The following is a 13,441-nucleotide window of genomic DNA, read 5'->3' as shown; positions in this document are numbered from 1 at the left end:
CATCTTAAAAGCTAAAATGGGAACTAGAAGATACACTGGCTGTTACCTTTCTGTTCTTTTTATTTGTTTCTCATGGGAAATTGTATAGGGGAGGTATACTAAATGTTATTATAAGTATATTAATACATTATTTTAGTTTATAGGAGAACTAGCATACACTATGCCCAAGATACGTGTATTCTTGGGAAATGGAAACAGTCCATGTGCAAAATTTGCAAGCCAGACAGAACACAGTTGATGAGAGACAAATCCATTTGAAAAATTCTTTGCAAGTCAAGTCCCGTGATTTGCCAAGATTGAGATGTAGCTCGATTGGAAATAAATGACGAGGTTGTTGCATTTCAGTTAAAAAAAGTAGAAATTGCTAACATTTAACTGGACCTTGATATTTTCTTCTCTCTGAAAGAAACCATTTTGGTGGTCAGAGGCAAGTGCAAAGAACAGAAGAGACTTTTTCCCCCTTGTCCTAAAGGCATTTATCACTAAAATTGCTCAATTCTGAAAAGCCTTAGGGTTCCAGTTGGCCATTATTGTATGAATACTGTTTTCACTGTCCATAACTAGAAGGTATTTTTCTTTATTGCCTAGACACAAGATCCTTTTGATATAAGTAAATTTACAATAAAGTTAGCCAGTGCTTACTCTGCCTGGTCTAAAACCTTTCTTCACATTACCAAAAGTATTACTTCAACTTCAGGATGGTAATGATTCAAGGACTTACTAACTCATGACTATACGTCAAGTAAATACTTTCTATTTCTCTGAGAAAGAAATACAAATACACAAGTTGGCTTTAGGCAGACACAGCTATTTTTCCAGTAGAGATAAACCACAATGTAAAGCAGGTAAATTTTCTAAGTATTTGTAAGTGTCTTAAAGAATTCATTTAAAATATGGCAATCACGTAATGAAACGCTGCCCCCTATGTTAATCAGTGTTTCCAAAATTATTTGCGCATGTGAGATGTGACTCAAAGGAAACTCCAACGCATCATATTCTAACTCAGATAACCTCATCCGAAACGAAGCCTTGAGGCTATTTACACGACATGTCATTGACAAAGGATCAACCATCATTTTGGCTGAATTTAAGAACAATATATTATTACAATATTGCTGGGTTCTTGAAACCTAGTAGATGTGAATGACCAGCCATGTAAATATGACCAGTACTGAAAGCTCTAACATGGAACATAATAAAATTCAAACCCACTGCAACAATTAACAAAAAGAGAATTCAGTAAATAGTCCAACAAGAAGTCCTTGTGAGTATCGGTCACAGCCACAGAGGCTGTTTATATCATTGAGCTAGAAACCTCATTAAACCAGCTAGAACCTTTACTTTGAATATCCCGTTCTTGTGGAGTTTTTCTGTTCAGTGACAGCGGGGGTTTTTTCCCAAGACTTTTTCCCTTGGTTTTTCCCTTTAAGTCTGCATGTGTGGGTGGCTTACCAGTCAATTCAGTGAAAAATGAGAAAAAGTAGTTGTTTCATCAGATTGACTCGTTGATTGTTAAAACAGTTGATCCCGTGACCTCTTTACATGTAGACACTGACGTTTTATGTGAACCTTGGCCATGACCTCTGTTATTTAAAATAAAGCAATTGGACTTGCTTTGGGGTCTGACTCAAAACAACGTGGCCAAGGTGGGAAGAGAAAAAACATATAAACGTGTGTGTATACACTCATACATAAGATTGCCTTGTACCACATGTAATACAATGTGATGTTTAAATGACCTTGGTAGATTGGAAGAGTGGTCAGAAATAAGCAGAATGAAATTGAATAAGAAAGAAAATGTACAGCACTTCACTTGGGGTGTGTGGAAGAGGCAGAATGAGCACAGAGACCAAAGAAACATGACGAAATCCTGAGCTAAGGTGGGTAAACAGCAAGGACTCATTGAACTGGGGCTGAGGTAGTGTGGACCCAGCAGCATGCCAGCTGGGAGGGCAGCGGAGGATCCTGGGATCTCAAAGGTGACTTACAGAGAGTCCTAGAACAGAACGTGGGAGGAAAGCTCTGCTTTTTACAGAACAGAATAGGCCCCTTATATTTTTAAGGCTTTATACTTTGTTATGTTTTTGTCATTATTATTTTACCTGACCTCATATTACTCTTTAGGTAGACAGGACAGATATAGTCATTTTTCCCCTTTTTGTAGATGGATCAAGCAAGGTTCAGAGAGCTTCAGTGGCCCCCCCAAGGCCACATGGTCGGGATGGGGCTGCACAGAGGCTCTGTCCAATCTGGGCTGAGATCCTCTCCCTCCTGTGTCCAGGATTTCTCTCCACCTTTTGTGTGGTCCCTGGCAGCACTCTCCTGAGTGTCAGCTCCTTAGCCAGGAAAATGGGGTTCTCTGAGGCAGGGCTCCCTAGAAGCAGAAGCTGGGACAGGACGCAGTTCATTGGGGGAGTGACCTTCAGAAGAAACCTGTAAATAGGTTTCCATCCATCTGTAAACAATTACTGTTATTAAGGTCTTAGAAAATGCAATCAACTTTTTAAAAAATTCTACCAAGTATCTACTAGGTAGGGTTAGATGGGACAGAGACAGCGATGAAAAAGACAGACAACCCAGTAAGAGCTCACCATCTAGCTGGATGCAGATATGAAACAAATAAATTATAACATTAGGAGCATAACGATAGAAGTAAGAGGGTTGGAAGGTAGCACAAAGAAGGAAGTGATTGACTAAAACTATGGAGAGAAAGAGAAGGTCTGGAAGTTTCCGTAGAAGAGGTTATATCTCAGCTTGATTTGGAATGATGAATAGAAATTTTTCTGGTGGCAGAGACAAGGTTAGTGAAAGAAGGGTGAGTACTCCAGATAAAGAAGCATCAGCCCAGAGACAGGAATGCAAAATGTAGTATGCTGGGGGCAATATAAGGAATTGGAATTTATTTTAGAATAAATTTAAAGTTGGGGAGATTGGTTCAAGATGGAGGAGTAGAAGGACGTGCTCTCACTCCCTCTTGTGAGAGCACCAGAATCACAACTAACTGCTGAACGATCATCAACAGGAAGACACTGGCTCTCACCAAAAAAGATACCCCACATCCAAAGACAAAGGAGAACCTGCAATGAGATGGTAGGAGGGGCGCAATCACAATAAAATTAAATCCCATAACCACTGGGTGGGTGACTCACAAACTGGAGAACACTTATCCCACAGAAGTCCACCCACTGGAATGAAGGTTCTGAGCCCCACGTCAGGCTTCCCAACCTGGGGGTCCAGCAACGGGATGAGGAATTCCCAGAGAATCAGACTTGCAAGGCTAGTGGGATTTGAGTGCAGGACTTTAACAGGACTGGGGGAAACAGAGACTCCACTGTTGCAGGGCATACTCAAAGTAGTGTGCGCATCGAGACCCAGGGGAAGGAGCAGTGACCCCATAGGAGACTGAAGCAGACCTACCTGATAGTGTTGGAGGCCATTAGGCCCACCAAAGAGCCCAGATAGGCTCCAGTGTTGGGTTGCCTCAGGCCAAACAACCAACAGGGAGGGAACCCAGCCCCACCCATCAACAGTCAAGCAGATTAAAGTTTTACTGAGCTCTGCCCACCAGAACAACACCCAGCTCTACCCACCACCAGTCCCTCCCATCAGGAAACTTGCACAAGCCTCTTAGATAGCCTCATCCACCAGAGGACAGACAGCAGAAGCAAGAAGAACTACAGTCCTGCAGCCTGTGGAACAAAAAACACATTCACAGAAAGATAGACAAGATGAAAAGGCAGAGGAATGTGTACCAGATGAAGGAATAAGATAAAACCCCAGAAAAACAACTAAGTGAAGTGGAGATAGCTGAATTCTGAAAAAGAATTCAAAATGATGATAGTGAAGATGATCCAGGACCTCGGAAAAAGAATGGAGGCAAAGATCAAGATGATGCAAAAAATGTTTAACAAAGACCTAGAAGAATTAAAGAACAAACAAAAAGAGATGAACAATACAATAACTGAAATGAAAACTACACTAAAAAGAATCAAGAGCAGAATAACTGAGGCAGAAGAATGGATAAGTGACCTGGAAGACAGAATGGTGGAATTCACTGCTGCAGAACAGAATAAAAAGAAGGAAAAGAAATGAAAACAGCCTAAGAGATCTCTGGGACAACATTAAACGCACCAACATTCGCATTATAAAGGTCCCAGAAGGAGAAGAGAGAGAAAAAGGACCCGAGAAAATACCTGAAGTGATTACAGTCGAAAACTTCCCTAACATGGGAAAGGGAATAGCCACCCAAGTCCTGGAAGCACAGCGAGTCCCATACAGGATAAACCCAAGGAGAAACACACTGAGACACATAGTAATCAAATTGGGAAAAATTAAAGACAAAGAAAAATTATTGAAAGCAGCAAGGGAAAAATGACAAATAACATACAAGGGAACTCCCATAAGGTTAACAGCTGCTTTCTCAGCAGAAACTCTACAAGCCAGAAGGGAGTGGCACAATCTACTTAAAGTGATGAAAGGGAAGAACCTATAACCAAGATTACCTGGCAAGGGTATCATTCAGATTCGATGGAGAAATCAAAAGCTTTACAGACAAGCCAAAGCTAAGAGAATTCAGCACCACCAAACCAGCTCTACAACAAATGCTAAAGGAACTTCTCTAAGTGGCAAACACAAGAGAAAAAAAGGACCTACATAAACAAACCCAAAACAATGAAGAAAATGGTCATAGAAACATACATATCGATAATTACCTTAAACGTGAATGGATTAAATGCTCCAACCAAAAGACACAGGCTTGCTGAATGGGTACAAAAACAAGACACATATATATGCTGTCTACAAGAGACCCACTTCAGACCTAGGGACACATACAGACTGAAAGTGAGGGAATGGAAAAAGATATTCCATGCAAATGGAAATCAAAACAAAGCTGGAGTAGCAATACTCATATCAGATAAAACAGACTTTAAAATAAGAATGTTACAAGAGACAGGGAAGGACACTACATAATGATCTAGGGATTAATCCAAGAAGAAGATATAACAATTATAAATATATATGCACCCAACATAGGAGCACCTCAATACATAAGGCAAATGCTAACAGCTGTAAAAGAGAAAATTGACAGTAACACAATAATAATGGGGGACTTTAATACCTCACTTACACCGATGGACAGATCATCCAAACAGAAAATTAATAAGGAAACACAAGCTTTAAATGACACAATAGACCAGATAGATTTAACTGATAGTTATAGGACATTCCATCCAAAAAGAGCAGATTACACTTTATTTTCAAGTGTGCACGGAACATTCTCCAGGATAGATCCCATCTTGGGTCACAGATGAAGCCTCAGTAAATTTAAGAAAATTGAAATCATATCAAGCATCTTTTCTGACCACAACGCTATGATATTAGAAATGAATTATAGGGGAAAAAACATGAAAAATACAAACACATGGAGGCTAAACACTACATTACTAAATAACCAAGAGATCACTGAAGATATCAAAGAGGAAATCAAGAAATACCCAGAGACAAATGACAATGAAAACACGACAATCCAAAACCTATGGGATGAAGCAAAAGCAGTTCTAAGAGGGAAGTTTATAGCTATATAAGCCTACCTCAAGAAACAAGAAAAATCTCAAATAAATAATCTAACCTTACACCTGAAGGAACTAGAGAAAGAAGAACAAACAAAACCCAAAGTTAGCAGAAGGAAAGAAATCATAAAGATCAGAGCAGAAATAAATGACAGAGAAGCAAAGAAAGCAATAGCAAAGATCAATAAAACTAAAAGCTGGTTCTTTGAGAAGATAAACAAAATTGATAAACCATTAGCCAGACTCACCAAGAAAAAGAGGGAGAAGACTCAAATCAATAAAATTAGAAATGAAAAAGAAGTTACAACAGACACTGCAGGAATACAAAGCATCCTAAGAGACCACTACAAGCAACTCTATGCCAATAAAAAGGACAACCTGGAAGAAATGGACAAATTCTTAGAAAAGTATAACCTTCCAAGATTGAATCAGGAAGAAATAGAAAACATGAAGAGACCAATCACAAGTAATGAAATTGAAACTGTGATTTAAAATCTTCCAACAAAAAAAGTCTAGGACCAGATGGCTTCACAGGTGAATTCTATCAAACATTTAGAGAAGAGCTAACAACCATCCTTCTCAAACTCTTCCAAAAAATTGCAGAGGAAGGGACACCCCAAACTCATTCTACAAGGCCACCATCACCTTAATACCAAAACCAGACAGAGTTACTACAAAAACAGAAAATTACAGACCAATATCACAGATGAATATAGTTGCAAAAATCATCAACAAAATACTAGCAAACAGAATCCGACAACACATTAAAAGGATCATACACCATGGTCAAGTGGGATTTATCCCAGTGATGCCAGGATTCTTCGATATACACAAATCAGTGTGATACACCATATTAACAAACTGAAGGATAAAAACCACATGATCATCTCAATAGATGCAGAAAAAGCTTTTGAGAGAATTCACACCCATTTATGACAAAAACTCTCCAGAAATTGGGCATAGGGGGAACCTACCTCAGCATAATAAAGGCCATATGTGACAAACCCACAGCAAACATCATTCTCAATGGTGAAAAACTGAAAGCATTTACTCTAAGATCAGGAACAAGACAAGGATGTCCACTCTCACCGCTATTATTCAACATAGTTTTGGAAGTCCTAACCATGGCAATCAGAGAAGAAAAAGAAATAAAAGGAATACAAATTGGAAAAGAACAAGTAACACTGTCACTGTTTGCAGATGACATGATGCTATACATAGAGAATCCTAAAGATGCCACCAGAAAACTACTAGAGCTAATCAATGAATTTGGTAAAGTAGCAGGATACAAAATTAATGCACAGAAATCTCTTGCATTCCTATACACTAATGATAAAAACTCTGAAAGAGAAATTAAGGAAACACTCCCATTTAGCACTGCAACAAAAAGAATAAAACACCTAGGAATAAACTACCTAGGGAGACAAAAGACCTCTAGGCAGAAAACTATAAGACACTGATGAAAGAAATTAAAGATTATACAAACAGATGGAGAGATATACCATGTTCTTAGACTGGAAGAATCAATTATGTGAAGATGACTGTACTACCCAAAGCAGTCTACAGATTCAATGAAATCCTTATCAAATTACCAATGGCATTTTTTTATAGGACTAGAACAAGAAATCTTGAAAGTTGTATGGAGACACAAAAGACCCCGAATAGCCAAAGCAGTCTTGAAGGAAAAAAACGGAGCTGGAGGAATTAGACTCCCTGACTTCAGACTATACTACAAAGCTACAGTCATCAAGACAATATGGTACTGGCTGAAAAGCAGAAATATAGATCAATGGAACAGGATAGAAAGCCCAGAGATAAACCCACACACCTATGGTCAACTTCTCTATGACAAAGGAGGCAAGGATATACAATGCAGAAAAGACAGTCTTTTCAATAAGTGGTGCTGGGAAAAATGGACAGCTACATGTAAAAGAATGAAATTAGAGCGCTCCCTAACACCATACACCAAAATAAACTCAAAATGGATTAAAGACCTAAATGTGAGACCAGACACTATAGAACTCTTAGAGGAAAACATAGGAAGAACCCTCTTTGACATAAATCACAGCAAGATCTTTTTTGATCCACCTCCTAGAGTAATGGAAATAAAAACAAAAATAAACAACTGGGACCTAATGAAACTTAAAAGCTTTTGCACAGCGAAGGAAACTATAAACAAGACAAAAAGACAACCCTCAGAATGAGAGAAAATATTTGCAAACAAATCAACGTGCAAAGGATTAATCTCCAAAATATCTAAACAGCTCATGCAGCTCAATATTAAAAAAACAAATAACCCAACAAAAAAATGGGCAGAAGACCTAAATAGACATTTCTCCAAAGAAGACATACAGATGGCCAAGAGGCACATGAAAAGCTGCTCAACATCACTAATTATTAGAGAAATGCAAATCAAAACTGCAATGAGGTAACACCTCACACCAGTTAGAGGGGGCATCATCAGAAAATCTACAAACAACAAATGCTGGAGAGAGTGTGGAGAAAAGGGAACCCTCTTGCACTGTTGGTGGGAATGTAAATTGATACAGCCACTATGGAGAACAGTATGGAGGTTCCTTAAAAAACTAAAAGTAGAATTACCATACAACCCAGCAATCCCACTACTGGGCATATACCCTGAGAAAACCATAATTCAAAAAGACACATGCACACCAATGTTCATTGCAGCAGTATTTACAATAGCCAGGACATGGAAGCAACCTAAATGCCCATCGACAGACAAATAGACAAGATATGGTCCATATATACAATGCAATATTACTTAGCCATAAAAAGGAATGAAATTGGGTCATTTGTAGAGACGTGGATGGACCTAGAGAGTGTCATACAGAGTGAAGTAAGTCAGAAAGAGGAAAACATATATTGTATATGAATGCATATATGTGGAATCTAGAAGATTTTTACAGATGAACCGGTTTGCAGGGCAGAAATAGAGACACAGATGTAGAGAACAAACGTATGGACACCAAGGGGGGAAAGTGGCGGGGGGGGGGCGGTGGGATGAATTGGGAGATTGGGATTGACATCTATACACTAATATGTATAAAATAGGTAACTAATAAGAACCTGCTGTATAAATAAATAAAATAAAAAAGCTGGATGTAAGGAGTAACAGGAAATAAGTTCGGAGAATTAATAATCATACTAATCCCTAATATGTATTAGGCACTTATTTTATATATATATATATAATATATATATGTATATATAGGAGGCATAGAAATGTGGTTAATCTTCCCCTAAAATCTGTGAAATAATTCATATCCATTTTACAGATAAGAAAACGGGATGTCAGGTGTGACTCATCAGGGTCAGAGCCGTTGGTGGAGCAAAGGTGCAAATCAAGCACTTCTAACCTCTGTTTCAAACAGACTCCTAGATCATAATGAGTTTCAAACGTCTTGCTTAAGACCTTACATTTCACTCTACGCCAGGGGCTCCGTGACTGTCAAACTTTAGCCTGTACCAGAATCATCTGGAAGGCTTGCTAAAATGCAGATTGCTGGGTCCACTCCCAGATTTTCTTATTCTTCTGTAGGTCTGGGGTTGGGCCCAAGAATTTATGTTTTTTACCAGTATCCAGGTAGTGCTTAGCTGCCTCTCCTCTGGCCCCCGGTGGAGCCCTTCTGCCCTAGAAACAACAGGTGTGGCCACTGAGCCACAGATGAGCTGTGGTCAGGTGAAGTATTTAGATAGGCGTCCAAGGCAGTGGTCTGGGAGAGGTGGTGTCGCGCGGGCCCTGTGGCAGCAGCAGCAGCAGAAGCAGTCTCCGTGACGACCGACTCTGTGCTGGCTGGGCCAGGTACTGTGATGTGGAGGTGATGAATGGGGTGGGCCCTCTGTAGTCCTTCTGGTCTTTGAGCACCCACACCCTGAGCGGTTCTTCCCTTCTGTTTAAGCTGCAGTGGACATGAACGCCCTCTTCCTGAGGTTTTTGTGAAAATCAAAGGGGTTAAACCCGTAAAGAGATGACCGTGTGTATGCTTAGCACAGTGAAGCATTTAGCAAATATTAGTTATTATTATAGGAGGGAAAAGAACCTGGGAAAACTCCAGGCAGTTTCTGGCTCAAACGTCTAGGCTGCTTTGCTTGGCGTTCCTGGAATACTCCGCGCGGGTTTATACTTCTAGGTTTTTGTTTATGTCTGTCCTGCATTCCATTCCTCTCACCCCTCACCCCAGTTCCTATGCAAGGGTGCATGTCGGAGGGGAAGCGGGGATGGCAGGAGGTGAAGCCAGGCGCAGAGCCAGGGTCCAATCTTTTTACCAAACGTGGTACAGAAAAAGAAGTTCGGTGTGAAAGTTCAGTATTTTTAAAGCAATTTAGAGAAACTCTTCCTTCTTGCTGCCTTCCTACTCTCCCATCCCTCATCCTTCTACATGTATAAAGAAAAGAAATCCTGTGACTCTTATTTACTTATTTATCTTAACTTTTCATTTTATATTGGAGTACAGCCAATTAGCAATGTTGTGATGGTCTCAGGTGCAAAGTGACTCAGCCATACGAGAAATCTGATGACTTTTAATCTGATGTTTTCACATCTTATTCATTTCCATGAATCTATTTGTGTGAGAATGTGAGGAATGTGTTGCTGAAGGAAACAAATGTGACAATGTCAGCGAAGCGCTGGATTTCTTAGGCAATCCCTAAATGCATTAACAAACAGACTGCGCGTTAAGAGCTACTCTGTATCGTGGGTGACCTCACTGACGGGAGCCGATACTCTGTAAGAACCGCTTTCAGAGACGCCTTAAGGTTAAGATTGAGAAAGAGAAAAAGTGGTGCATGTAATACCTGTCCCTTTTCTGGAAATTAAGGATATAAATGAATGCTTGTTTTTCTAACGTAGTCATCTAAAAAGATGCCAGGAGACAATTAAGTGTAAGGAACGTGACTAAAATCATTTCTTCCAGTTTTAGATGTTTGGTAGAATGCACTATTCCTCATCTGAAGATTTTTATCTGTTTAAACAAGATGTTTTGGTCATCTGGGTCCAACATTACATAATAATATCTCATTAATTTTATATTTCTAGAGGCAAAGTTTTAAGTGTCACTTAAGGCTTCAGATATTCACAACTAGAAATCACGTCCACAGGAACACAGTGTATCCTCCCCATTTATTCAATGCCAAGCCTTTGTATGTTAGTCTGTGTTACCGTAAATTACAAAGTGTTGGTATTATTTCAATAACCTCATTGCATTTTTAATGTTTGGTTTAATCCATTTTCAATTATTCCAGACAAGTGATCATTTAAAAAGATTTCTCAGACATATTTTAGGAATGACATCTTCCACAAGCGGGTGAGGAGTTTTCACGTTCATGGTCGTGTTGAGCCTCGGGTGAGAAGTTTATCTCTAAAAATACAAGACTAATCCAAATGCAATAATATTTAAAATTCCAAATAATGTCAAAGGATGAATTCTCACCCTGCCCGCACCCAGCTCATGAATGTTTCTGACATTGCAAAGGTGATCATGTGACCTCTCTTGCCAGGAAGGTAGCATGTAATTAATGATAAGTTGAGTTGTTTCCTAAAACGTATAGATGTTTTTCAGAGATGGCCCATGTCATTCAGTGGAATCCCTGCATATTTTCTCATCCAAGAGTGGCTGTTACCAGGAAACAAGTTTCACTGTAATTTTGAAAATACCGTTCTCAGGGTATTAGTATTACTTGTCTGTATTTTTTCTGACATTTTAGCCATAGAAAGTGTTTTTGTATGGGAAGCAGAATGCAGGCTGACAAATGAAAATCAAGCCAGTTGAATCAGTATGCATGTTTTTCTGAGTCACCATGCCCTTTGCTGGGCTCTGGCAAACTAGTTTTACTCATCTTTGTGGGCGAAGCACAATAAACAGCTACTGTACCAGCTCCAGTGCAGAGTCAGCAGCTGCAGATAGTATATGATTCAGACACCAACACGTGCTCCCCCGCCCCCCCCCCCACCCCGACAGCATAAATAACAGAACAAGATTTTTCCATTAAATGCTTTAGGGTCCTTCTCAACTTCTTAGCTGAACATCTTTCTTTAGATAATTCCTCATGTCAGAAGGATACTTCAGAAATCTTTTTAGTTTGTGTTTAAGTAGTGTTAGCTACCTGTCGTTGAGTCAGAAATATTTTTCTTCTGTTCCTTCAGTGAGAAAAACTAAAATGGCTTTTCCTCAGGTAGAAATTTATATTTCAGGCTGTCTGTTTTTGACATAATTTAAAGGACAAAAGTTCTCCCATAGCCTTCTTTCCTTCTTCAGTAAACATTTATTGAGCACAATTATATAAAAAGCTCTCTACTAGATGCTATGGAAATTCACAGATAAGTAAGTTTTTACTGGTCTTACTGGTCTTAAAGTTTCGCAGGGGATGCAATAGATATATGTAGAGAAAGAAAAAGATGATTTTGGAAAATTGATGCGACTACATATTTTAAGTAATAGTGTTCATTTGATTCATTTGTTATCTTTCATAGGAATCATTTAGTAAGTCCTCTTTTTATTTGAAAAACTGCCGTCATTTTTACAAAGTAAAAAAAAAGACTTCAGATGTTAGTTTCTATATTCTTTGGTCAAGTATAGCCCACTGTATGCTTTTCTGAAAATGCTTTCTCATCTAGAACAAACTAGATTTCTTTTCCCTTCCTCTCTTTTAGACTTTGTTTTCCTTTTTACACTGTTCATTATTAAATGAATCTTTGTTTTCTATAAACAAGTGATCTCTGCTTTACTATCTAAGCACTTATATGCTGCAATTCTGGATCTTCTTATTAACAGAGAGAAGCACAGAGTTTAAATGTAGGATGAGTTTTAGAAATATGCCCGGCCACGCCAAATTAGTGATCTTAAAGACCTGCAAAATAAAATTGTATTAAACCATTTAATAGTCACACAATGGAAGAAGAAACCAGTTTAAATAAGGCTGTGACCGTTACACGTGTTAGTAGAGAGACAGTAGGAAGCAGTTACTGAAAATGACTATTATTTAGTGGTTTTGTTCCTTTTTTTTTCTCATTGTAATGAAACTATTTAATCCCACACTCTAATGACTAACCTGTGGGGTATGTAGTGATTTCAATTTCATCAAAATTAGCTTTGCCGTGAATATACCACAAACTTTTATAGAAACGAAAAGTAGTCGCTTTCCTTTGTTCTCCCCTTCACAGCTGCATATTCTTTCTAAAAGCTGGCCTATCTATTATTTTCCAAAATACTTTCAATATACTATTGCAGAATGCCTCTGAAGGCTCGTCTTCAGCTGTCTGTCCATGCCATGAGATGGTCAGCCATCTCTGGACACAGGTGATGTGTTTTGGCCACTTGTTATGGAGGCCATTGTAGACACTGCCAGTCTGGGCAAAGTTTGGGATACATATCTTGCTCAGAGCAGTGCTGAGACACCCCAAACTCAGTGATTTCATGTTAGAAGGTCCCGTGAAGCCGTCACCTTTATAGGATGGAGCTGGGGCTGGCTTCTACTCTTAAATTCCTGAGTTAACACTGACAGTCAGCTGAGGCTCTTCCAAAGAAAGTGTTTGCAATTAAGCTGTTCTAAGACCCAACTAAATGCAGACCCTGTATATTCCAATTAAATGAACACTTTTGTAATACTGTGAATGTTAAAGCCTTTCAATCAGTGACAGAAACATTGAACATATTCTATGAATGATTAATAATACCAGCAAACAGCCACTGAATGCTTACTCTGTGCTGTCGTGAGGCTGTTGTGAGTAATTTACATAGATTAACTCACACTCAGAAAACCCAGCAATACAATTGTCTTCTGTGCATACTCTGTTCTTCAGGAATTATGAATGCGCCCCTAAATTCTTGACAAATTCACTAGCACAGAGGGGC

Source organism: Globicephala melas, chromosome 21 (genome assembly GCF_963455315.2).
Source record: "Globicephala melas chromosome 21, mGloMel1.2, whole genome shotgun sequence".
Classification (NCBI taxonomy): domain Eukaryota; kingdom Metazoa; phylum Chordata; class Mammalia; order Artiodactyla; family Delphinidae; genus Globicephala; species Globicephala melas.
The sequence above is the reverse complement of the archived record's forward strand: the minus strand, read 5'-3'. Positions refer to the sequence as shown.